Below are 12142 nucleotides of genomic sequence, written 5' to 3' on the forward strand. Positions count from 1 at the left end.
ATATATATATATATATATATATATATATATATATATATATATACAGTTTTTCACATCAGAACTTATTCAGCAAGGTGGAATAACCTTGAAAAGTACCAGGACAAGAAATCTGATTAGGCCAGAGGGTTGGAAAGAACATGGCAAATGTGGACAAAAAAGGGGTACAATTGGTTTAAAAAGGGCATGGACCTATCATTGATCTAGATAGAGAATAAAATCCAGAGTCTAAGTAATCACAATCAGGTTTTCAGTAGATCAGTAATTTAACTAAAAATGCTTTGGCTGCAATTGACAAAAATCCTACTCGATCTAAGTTTAAAAAAAAAAACAAAGTGCTGACATAAACACAGTGTTACTGGCTTCAGGATTGTATAGAACCAGGGTTCAAGTGATGTCTCTAGTTTCCTCATCCCCTAGGTGATTGGTGGGCAGGAAGGCATTGGCAGTCCAAGAACTCCCTCAGAAGAAAGAGAAACCCTTTAGAGAGCTCAGAGTAACATGTCTCACTGAGATCCATCCTGAATCATGAGCCTTTTTCTGAAACAAGTGTAGTGCATGTAAAGTAATAGTGCAGCATCAGCCTTACCTCAAACTGTATGACATGCCTTTCCCCACAAGGAATAAGTGGCTTTGTTACCTGAAGAGGGTAAGGGCACCAGGCAGGAAAAACAAACCTCTGGCCAAAGTCAAGATGGCTATGACCAAGCTGGAGGAAGTAGGAACCAATCCCATAAACATACATAACTTCTAGTGGTGGGGGGCAGAGACAAATGCTGGCTATGAAGGGCCAGACCAAAATAAGAAGGAGAGCCTGGCTAATATCTCTAGAACCCAAAGTCAGAGGAATTGGCTAACAGGGGTCAGAACAGTGGCAGAAGTCTGTGCAATGGATATGGAAACAACTGTGAAATTGACACTGATAATGAACCAGTATCTTTGGAGGCATGGGCTCCTCTTGCACTTCCTTCTTGATGTCTGAGTTGATAAGTATGGATTGAAACAAAGTGCAGAAGGAATTAATTGCAGGCCAAGCAAGTAAGGGTACAGTCCTCAAATGCAGAAAGTCATAAGCCTCCTTTAACTTGTATCCGCCTTTTCTAATTATTTGGTTACAGCCAAGGAATTAGATGAACCTGTCAGATAAGCAAATACTGTACCATTGCTCAAAATAAATGTCAGTTTTCATTTCCTTCTTTCTTTTTTTTCTCCCCAAACTGATGTTTTCTGTAGAGGAGTTTGTTCTGTAAAAGTCCATATATCCCCACCTAGTTAAGAAGCCTATTATTCTTTTTTTAAATTTTTATTTAAATTTCAGTTAGTTAAAACAGTTTAATATTAGTTTCAGGTGTACAATATAGGGATTCAACACTTCATACAACACCCCGTGCTCATCACAGCAAGTGTGCTCCTTAATCCCTATCAGCAGTTTAACCCATCGTCCCTGCCTGCCTCCCCCGTGGTGACCATCAGTTTGTTCTCTATAGTTAAGAGTCTGTTTCTTGAAGAAAACTATATTGTTGCATCAACTTTTAAACATTCATTTTGCACCTTGTTTATGTCTTACTTTCTCTTGTTCCTGTTTTTCTAGGCAATACTGATTATTGCAGCCCTGCTAATCACTGGTTGAGAGCCCTTAGCCAAGTTCCTGGAGTTCTCCACGTATCAGTATCCTCATCTGTAAAATGGAAATCATGTCCGTGGCCTTCGCATAAAGTGCCTTGAGGATTTAAGAAGCTGATCTAGGTAAAGCATTCATCACAGATCTTGGCCATTAGTAAACACATATTCCATTTCTTTTCTGCATAGGAAAGAGTGACAAAATCACTCACAGTCTATTTTTCCACGCAGTGGCTGACTGAATTACTATACACTGAATTGTTATCGTATGAAGACAAAGTCTCAGCCGAAAACAAAATTCTGATAAACCGATGGGTCAGGGACTCCCATGTTATTTATTTTCATGAGTTCATAAATGAGGGAAGCCTAATCCTTTGGGGGGAAGTCTCTCAGAAAAAGACAAGGAGAGAGACAGAAGAATCACGAATAACAACATGGTGACTTTTCTCAGCTGGGCCCTATATTCCAGGACTAAGTCCGTGGAAGAAGGAGAGATAGTTTAAATGAGATTTCTTCGTAAGGGACTCTGTGAGACTCATGCACAGACAATGTTATTTCTAGGGCCCAAATGACGAAAGTGCCACACAGAGTTGGAGACCTGAGCTTTCTACTAACCTTTGCACGATATGCACTCTGGCTGAAAATTGAAAGGCTATAGTTTCTGTGAAGATGCAGCCACTTGAGGAGCAGAAGACCACAGTCAAGGGAGTGCTACTTAAAGTGTGGTCTACCTTTGGTTCCCAGTCCATGAACTATTAATAGATTAATACAGAGACTGAAAGTAAGCATTCAGAAACTCATATAGCTCTTTGACATCGCTGTGACATTCTAGAATATGTTATTTCTCTGGAAATTCTTTTTCATTGTATTTTACAAATGTATTGGCTTTGTGTCAGATTATAGGAGAAAACTCTTCTTCCAGCACAGGTAGTGTGAGAAAAACTGCTCTAGGGAATGTTCTGTGTATTACTGTAGATCACTGTCAGCTTTGGAGGGGGCAAGTCACCTCCCTTAGGTGGGTTTGGGTAGTGGACATCACTGAACACTGAAGTGGGAAAGCTTAAATGAATTGATCCTTGAACATATGTGTGCTGCACACAAGGGTTTTGGTTACTTACTGTGTGCAAACAGAAGTAAAATACATATTTTTCTTCACTGTGTATGTGATACCCACTAGACTTTGAGAAAGAACTGGGAGAGGTTTTGTCCTGGGAATTGATATCCTGCATCATGATGTGGGAAGCAATGAATCCATAAAATTTGGGTTATTAATATCACTGTTAGATCATATGGTCCTGCCTAGAAACTTTTGGGTTAATGTATTATTTTCTATGTATGTCCTTTAATAGTAAAATAAGTAATAGTTAAACTGATTGTTACAGGAGAAGTGGAAACAAAACAAAACATGATAGTTGCTCAGTCATGCCAATGAACAAAGGGTAATCTAAGCACCTCAGTAGGTCCAAAGGAAAATTTGAATAGGAGGAAATCCGTTAGTGCTGAGGAAGAAGGACATCAGGAAAGAGCTCTGGTTATGTTTATTTGAGGATACAAACCAGATCTGAGAAAAGAAACCAGAGACCAGAAATAATTTATATATTTCTGTCAATTAACTGTCTTCAAGTACACAGGGAAGGGGATTGCAACTAGAAGGATAGGCTTTCACAAGCTAGAGAAAGAAGATTCTGGGTCAGAAGTAGGCATGACTTGGGAACTTAGATCCTGGTATCCAAAATACACAAATCTTAAACATTGAATTAAGTGCTCTTCCTACATGAGATGACAATTTCACAGAAGTATCAAGCGCTTTCAAAGTAAACAGAGAGAAGAAATGAATTCTGACTTGGTGGACTGCAAGAATTCCATTGTATGATGGTAAATATCATGTGCGTTGAAGGATTAAAACAAGATTTTCAATAGACTGAGTTGAGTTGGTGGGAAAGAGAGTATTCCACACATTACTGACCTTGTAACCTTGAGTGAGCTACTTCAACTCTTTGTGCCACAGTTTCTGTATCTTGAGGAGATGGCTACTGATAGTGATTTTATAGGTTTAGTGACAGAAAGAAGGGAGTAGATAGTGAGAAAGTAAAAATTTGTCCTGCTGGTGATCACGTGTTGCTCGCAGAACATCAATGATATTTGCAATGAGAAGCGATGAGGTCAAGAGAACAAAATAATTTCAACAGGACACACACAAGGCCACATTTAGCCATGCAATAATTAAAATCCTCTCTTTCTGAGTGACTGCTGCTTTTCACCAATGACATTCTAGGTCTCCTTTGCGAATCAGGGCAAAGAACAAGATAGTTACCTCAAAGTAGAAACAGTTTCTGTCTTGTTCACTGCTTTATATACAATAGTGTCACCTGTTGAACAAACATGTGAATAAATGAGTGAACCAATCAGTCTATCAGTAATAAGAGTGGCATATTCTTGGGGCACCTGGGTGGCTCAGTCTTTAAGCATCTGCCTTCGGCTCAGGTCATGATCCCAGGGTCCTGGGATCGAGCCCCTTGTCGGGTTCCCTGCTCAGTGGGGAGCCTGCTTCTTCCTCTCCCACTCCCTCTTGCTTGTGTTCCCTCCTCTTGCTGTGTCTCTCTCTGTCAAATAAATAAATAAAATCTTAAAAAAAAATTAAAAAAAAAAAAGAAATGCAGTACTCCTCACCCCTTGAGTTTATGTGGTAGGTATTGACTTTAATTCACACAGTTATAAATAAAATCTACTGAAGCCAAATAATATCCTCCCAGGTATTCTTTCCCAGTTTTATTACAATATTAATCTCTTTTTTGTATTTATCCTAATTGTATAGCTGTAAAGCAGGGATGGCAAATACTTGGCTACAGGAGATAGCCCTCCTTTCCTATTGTAGTACTTATAACAAGGGTCTTAAGAAAATCCTGCAGCTTCTTCCCTAACTTTCAAGCAACCTTCAACCTACTTCTCAGAAGTCACAAAGTTCAGCTCTTTCAGGTGTTTCTTCTGATATTTTCCTTTGTATTTTTAAATAATACATGCTTACTGACATTAGTTTTTAGCTGTGATGATTTAGCTCTCTTAAACATCTCCTCATGTATGTGCATATTCTTCCTCCCGTCCACCATGCTGTGGTTATGTCATAATGTGTGCTTCTACCAATGCTGAGTGTTGAACTCTTATGCATATACAATTTTAATTCATAGCTAAGCCATATATTTTACTATAATTGTACTTTTTTGCACAACTCTTTTTTCGTACAATTAATATTGATCCTCTTTCTTGTTTGCTTAGTTTTCATGGTGAGAACATCACCAATATACTCCCAAACTCTGCCCACAGGAAAAAAAAATTCCCTGTCAATAAGTTTAAATACTTGCCAAATCTTTCAATTTTATCTTCTAATTAGATACAGCCCTCCTTAAGCCTTCTGTTCTGTATTTACGGGTTGCTCTGTAAGCCTGACACACGTCGGTCATCTTGAGATTTCCTATCCCTGTGAGTCTAGGGCTTCTTTTCAATATTCATCTTTAAACACTCTGATTTCTATTTTTTTATTAACTTGTTCATTTTGCTGGCCTATCTTTCCCTCGTTTTTTGAGAAATTTTACAAAGACGTTAAGTTTGAGATCTTGCACTTATAAAGAACTCTTTCATCTACCTTCAGACTTGGTTGTTAGCTGGTGGATTCTAGTTGGAAATCATACTCCCTTAGAATTGTGGAAGGATTATATGGCAATGACATGCACAGTTTCATTTTCTTCTGGGCCTCTGCATTTAGGAGGGGCCATGCCTGGGATTAAGTGGTGTATGCCCTTTTCATCCCTGGCCCCTTCAACCTCTCAGGGGTTGCTACTCTCCCTCTATTCCCTTAGATTGTGGCTGATGTGGGGGGCGGGGGGGGGGGGGGGCTGTCCAGTGCAGAATTCTGAGTCCCTAAATGATGGCAGAGGCACTACATGATCAGACCTAGGCTCCTGAGTACGACCATCCCAGGTAGGGCTGAGTCAGGAAAGAGAATTCAAAATTCCTCTGTTGAGCCACTGGCATGAGAGTTGTTTGTTACAGAAATCCGTCTATCTTGACTAATACACCCATTCCATTGTCTTCTAGCTCCAAGATTTATTGGTAAGAGGTCTAATGCGACTCTGGCACTGGTGTTTTGTATAAGACCTAACTGGTTTTCATTTTTTCCTTTGCTACATATTTTTTATGGCTCTTTTATATTCCTTACTCTAGGCAATCTGTGGGCCAGTTCATTTGAAGGTTAGTGTCTTTCAACTCATGCTTTTTCTTTGTTTTCTCTCACATCTCTTTGTGTGCACTATTTATTAGATGTTAGACTTCCTAGAATGATTTTTTGTTTATCTTTTCTTTGCAATTTTTATATCTCTTAGTTTTTGTTCGATACCTGGCAAGATATCCTCAAATTTATCTTCCACACTTTTGACTGCATTTAAGATTTAGGTCATATTTTTATTTTTCCATAATTTCCTTTTGCCTCTGAATTTTACTTTTTAAACTATCTCCTCTTCTTATTTCTCAGGGTTTATTTTTTCAAAACCTGACTCTTTTACTTACTATAAAAGCCAAATTATTTACATTTTTCCGAGGTCCTTGTAAGACCTCATGCTATCTGACCATCTTCCCTCTCTGACCTCATGTCGCATTGGCATTCCTGTGCTCACTGCATTTCATCTGTACTGCCTTCCTTAGTGTTCCTTGAAACCTCCACTCACGTTCCTACCTGAATTCTTTGCATTTGCCATTTCCTCTCCCCCCGGAAGTCCACAACTCGCTTCTTCATGTTCAGTAGGACTTTATTCAAATATCACTTTCTCATAGAAGCTTTTCAAAGCAAACTAATTTAAAATTATACCCTCCACACCCCGGTTTCCTTTCTCTGCTTTATTGTTCTCCATAGCACTTGTTAATTTTTACTTATTATCTTATTCATAGTCTTATTGTCCCCAGTAGAATACAAGTTCTAATAGGATCATTTTTGGTTTTGTTTTTTTAACTGCTAGCTCTCTAGTTTACAGAATTTTCTTGGAAAATCTTGGTAGTTATCAAATATTTTTGAATGGATCTTGAAATCATATCTGTCTCTAATGCACATTAGGAAAGCTATAAGTTAAAACAAAGCAAATAAACAAAAAGCTGTTTTGCTGAAAAACCTGCAAATCTTAAGGAGAACAATCAGTCTCTCTTTAGGACTCCTTCAACAGAGATAACACAAATTCTTTCCCATAACATTTTCTAGCTCTAAAGTTTGTTTATTTTGATCCTTATCTTCCAACACTGACTTTCTGCAGTCATCCTCAAGAGTACAGTGTCATCTGACCTAGCATAGCATTCAGTCTTCCTTTGTTGTTGTGATGACCTATCAAGAGATTAGCAAAATATTTCTCTCTTCATCCTTTTATTTTTGCTACTCTTTACATCCCTTTAATCATATAATTTTCCCTTTTTCTTTTGTCTTGCAGTTCTTTCTCAGTTATTCAGTCTTCATTCATGAGTGTTTATTGTTTAACAAATTCTGAGTTAGAAATTGTGGGAGGAAGGAGTGGAAATACAGAAGCAGCCAAAGAGACAATGTTTATTTCTTATGTTCCTTTCCTTGACTAGGTTTTTTGTTTGTTTCATTTTTTTTTTTTTTAACAATCAGCCTAACTTCTCTGTGTCTAGAGGAATTTATTTATATTGTTGTTTTGTGTATTTGATTTCATTTACCTGTTTTGCTGTAACTATAGACAATTGAATTAAATATTTCCTTTTACATGTATGTTGCAAAACAGAGTTTTCTTAATTATGTAATATTACCTTCATTCCCCTGAGGTGTTAAGTAGGACAAGACTGGAACGTGTGTAAAGGTCATGTGGTATCGGGGCAATGCACATTTTTGGAATTGAGGAAAGACCGCTGCCGTGAAAACTGTGGTGTGTGACCTTGATCTCCATTCAAGAGCAATCTTGTCCAGTTTCTGAGAAGGGTGTCAGAAGACTGGCTATATCTGTCAGCCCTTTTAGGGATTGCCTCATCTGTAGGAAACCATCTTGACCAAGGCCAAATTCTTTCCTTGGATAGCCTGCATCCAATGACTGATGTGTGAGTTTAAAGGTCTGTTTGTTTTGGTCCACCTCAGGACAATTCTGAAGAATCTTGGAGTCAAGACAATTCTGAAGGGTCATGGAGTCAGTGAAAACTGCCATTGAGCCTGCATTATATCTTGACTTCTCCTGCCCCATCTCACTTACTTCCCATTCCTTCCACAGTTTTTGATACAGAAATGCACAGAAGGCTTCAGAAATATTCAGCTGAGAGATATAACATAAACTGAGAAGTTGGAGGTATATCAGGAAAAGCTTCCATAAGGAAGAGATGCTTGATTTAAACACTTAAGATTTAGAATACTAGTCAGATGTCATTAGTCAGAGCAGGTTATGCTGTGCTGTGGTAACAAACTGTCTCAGTGCAATAAAGTTGTATTTCTTTTTCACGTTACATTATGATGTGGGGTGATGGCTCTTCAGGACAACTCTCCTCTGAGGAATCTAGTTTCATTCAATAATGTAGCTTCACTGTTTGAGAATCCATCCATTCTAGCTGTGCAAGTGGGGAAGAACGAGAAAGATAGGGCAGTGTGTTTTCACCTAGACTTGAAAGTTGTGTATGTCACTTTGACCAATATTCTTTGTCCTAAACTAGTCACACGATCCAATCCTCATGCAGAAGAGGAGGCTGAGAAATATTTGGAAGGAAGAGGAAATGGAATTGAGGAGTGAGTAGCCATTCTCTGCAACATGGTTGTAAAAGTGTAAAGTATCTCCAATGGAAGGAAAAGCATGTACAAACACACAGTGTTAAGAGACAGTATGGCACATATAGCATAAGATGAGCTAAGGAGGGACAGGGAACGAGGTTAAAGAGATAATATAAGTTCAGCTCATTAAGGAAATTGGCATACTAAAGGGTTTTGACCTTATCCTAGACATATGATTTTCCATTAAATATTTGACACAAGAGATTATGTGATCATTGTGATTTTTGTTAGTAAGATTGCTCCATGCCTTTTTGAGGACAGAGTGGGAAAAGACAGGACAGGTCAGCAAGCCTGGAGGCAGGGAAGTTAATAACAGTATATAATATGCTTTCTATCATATACTTTGTTACCTGATATTAAATATGCAGCTAGATATCCAGCTAGGTTTTTTAATGGACACATTAAGCCATCCTATAACTTGTATTATATACAGAGACATGGTGTAGAACTACTTTAACCTGTCAACTCATGATTTCTCCCATTGGAATGATTTGTTACATACTGAACTCGATCAGTTTGGTTTAAGTTCAGCTTCATAAAAAATAATCATAAGTAACAATGACTTAAATAAGGCAGATGTCTATTTCTCCCTTACGTGAAATAATTCTGTAGATTATTACAGCACTGGCATGATGGTTCTATAGGTATCGGGAACCTATAGATATTGGGAACCTTCTTCCATGCTTTCAAGAAGACTTCTTGGAAGTTCCATATCACATATCCACTTATACCTCAGTGACCAGACTTACTCACTTACTCAAACCTAGTTGAGAGGGAATTTGGTCCTTTAGTTGTGTGGCTGTGTGCCCAGCAAATCCAAAACTATTTTAATTTGTGGGGTGCCTGGGTGGCTCAGTCATTAAATGTCTGCCTTTGGCTCAGGTCATGATCCCAGGGTCCTAGGATTGAGCCCCACATCAGGCTCCCTGCTCGGCGGGAAGCCTGCTTCTCCTTCTCCCACTCCCCCTGCTTGTGTTCTTGCTCTCGTTAACTCTCTCTCTCTGTCAAATAAATAAATAAAATCTTAAAAAAATTTTTTTTAATTTGTTAGAGAATTGGAAAAGGATATTTGACTGGCATCCAGAAGTCTCTACCACTACCTTCTCAAGTTACTAGCATTACCCTTTCAAGTTTATCTCACTCACTACCCACTATTACAGTGTCTCTTTATAAAAAGTCATATCCCATTTATTGTTTTACTAGGGAATACTAATTTTAGGAAAGAAACCATCTCCTTGACTCGTGTTTCCATATGGAGAGCCCTCCCCACATGGCCTCTCTTCACACCATTCCCACTCTTTGGGGAAGGAATGAATTGCTAATTGTCCAAGTTTCTTTTTTGGACAGAGCTAATCTAAAAAGAAAATGAAAACCCTGGAGATTAGCATTCTTTTCTCTTCTCTCTGCCTGAGACCAACATGAAGTAAGGATCTTATGTGGATCTGCTCCTTAGACCCTTGAGTGGGCTATCCCATGGTCTATCCCATAGTCTACTTGGAGATGGGGTTAATGATGGTGGGGACATTTGCCAACACATTTGGGCACACATTTAAGGTCACACCTTTTAAATCAGTTTTTGTTAAAACTAAAGCTGGTATTTTGATCTTTTGTTTCTGGATTTATTTTTTTTTTTCTCTTTCTCAATGGATTGTGAGTTCAGGAGGGGAATTAGCCCCTGACTTATGAGCTCTCTAATCCTCCATCATCCTGAAGATTCTCTCTAGGGATTCCAAAAAGCATAGCCATATAGGAGTCAGGTAAAGAGTAGAATGAATGAAGCTGCATCATGAAAGAAGACAGACAAACTAGAGAGTCTTATTTATATAAAGAAGGAAGACTAGAAAGTCTTACTTATATAATGATTGCCAGGTAGGAATTCAGACTTATAATTGTGATATTTCCAGTTTTTGAGGAAAAACTATAAATTGGATCTTCATACTAAATCATCTGTTTTTAAAATATTGGCTAAATTTAATGAACAAAAAAACACTAAGTCAATCAAACAAGCCCTGTCTACAGACCCATGAACTATCAGTTTATTCTAAAATCCTATCATTATCTACAAATGCCAGTGTTTTCATTCTAACAGAGCAGGTTGCTATTCTTCTAGGTTAAAAGGGTTCAAATAACTGGGCCTGGCCATGTTATATGAGAATAAAATATGACTGTATGGAGAATGTCTCCCAACAACATGAAAATATTCAGGGCTAAAAATAAGGGCTACTTAGGGTGGTCTGTATTTAATGCCACAAAGTAGCTAGATAAATGATTTGCCTTTGAAGATATTTTGTTTGTTTGGAAGTAGTGATGAATTTTGTAAAACTGAAACTAAGAAAGTGTTAATCTTCACAAATTGTCTAAAGCTTGCATACCATGGATAGCCAGAAGTAGAGAAGAAGCAAAAGAATATTCTTACAGATGAAGCAGCCAGCCTGCATAGTAGGGCTTTAAAAATAGAAACCAGCTAAGGTATTGTCATAGGGAGCATTGCTATGACTCTGCTGTGCATTGACAACTCATAGAAGCAAAAAGAGGGATTTTGGCTTTCTCTCTCCTATTTCTTTTAACGGAAAGAGTATATTTCCCAAGAGTCATTTCATACTTTTTAAATTTCACTACACATTCATGCATCAATGTCTTTTTCTTTTTTCAACTTCAGGACATGGGGCTAAGTTTATTTTTTCAAATAAAAGAGGTCAGGGGTAAGCCATAGAGGTTGCAGACTTGCTCTGGAAGGACTGCTCACACTTCATTACCGGGTGACTTCATTAACAAAGTACCAAATTCAAGATTTTATATCAAATCTTGAATATTAATTTTATTCTACTTCTTTTTTTATACTTTGTACTATATGTAACAATCCTGAAATATAGAAGTTTTTTAAAAAATAAATGTGAGAATAAATCTGTAGAGTATTTAATTGGTAGAATTCTAATCATTTTACCTTGAATTGTATAGAAAGCTAATATTATTCTAAAACCAAACTTTCATCATTATTTATTAAATTAAGCCCATTATATATTGCTAATACCTTTAAAAACAAGACGTTCAGCTGATCCCATGTGACCTAATGTTGAAAATAGTACCAACAAGTATTTAACATTTTCTTTTGTTCCTATTTCATGAATAAGCACTTTGCTTTCAATTATTATTATTCCTAAATTTTACATAGACATAGGAAGGATTAATCTCCTGTTATCTTTAAGATCATTCTATTGTTTTGTTCTATGTGTCACCTGGACAACTAAAGAACAATAAGCTATTTAATAACTGAAAAGCTTGTCATGCACCACAGACAAAGGGCTGATATCCAAGATCTATAAAGAACTTCTCAAACTCAACACCTAAAAAACAAATAATCAAGTCAAAAAATGGGCAGAAGACATGAACAGATGCCTCTCCAAAGAAGACATACAAATGGCTAACAAACGCATGAAAAAATGTTCAGCATCATTAGCCATGAGAGAAATTCAAAGCAAAACCACATTGAGATACCACCTTACACCAGTTAGAATGGCAAAAATTGACAAGGCAAGAAACAACAAATGTTGGAGGGCTTGTGGAGAAAGGGGAACCCTCTTACACTGTTGGTGGGAATGCAAGTTGGTACAACCTCTTTGGAAAACAGTGTGGAGGTGCCTCAAAAATTTAAAAATAGAGCTACCCTATGACCCAGCAATTGCACTCCTGGGTATTTACCCCAAAGACACAGATGTAGTGAAA

Source organism: Neomonachus schauinslandi, chromosome 2 (assembly GCF_002201575.2).
Source record: "Neomonachus schauinslandi chromosome 2, ASM220157v2, whole genome shotgun sequence".
NCBI classification, from domain to species: domain Eukaryota; kingdom Metazoa; phylum Chordata; class Mammalia; order Carnivora; family Phocidae; genus Neomonachus; species Neomonachus schauinslandi.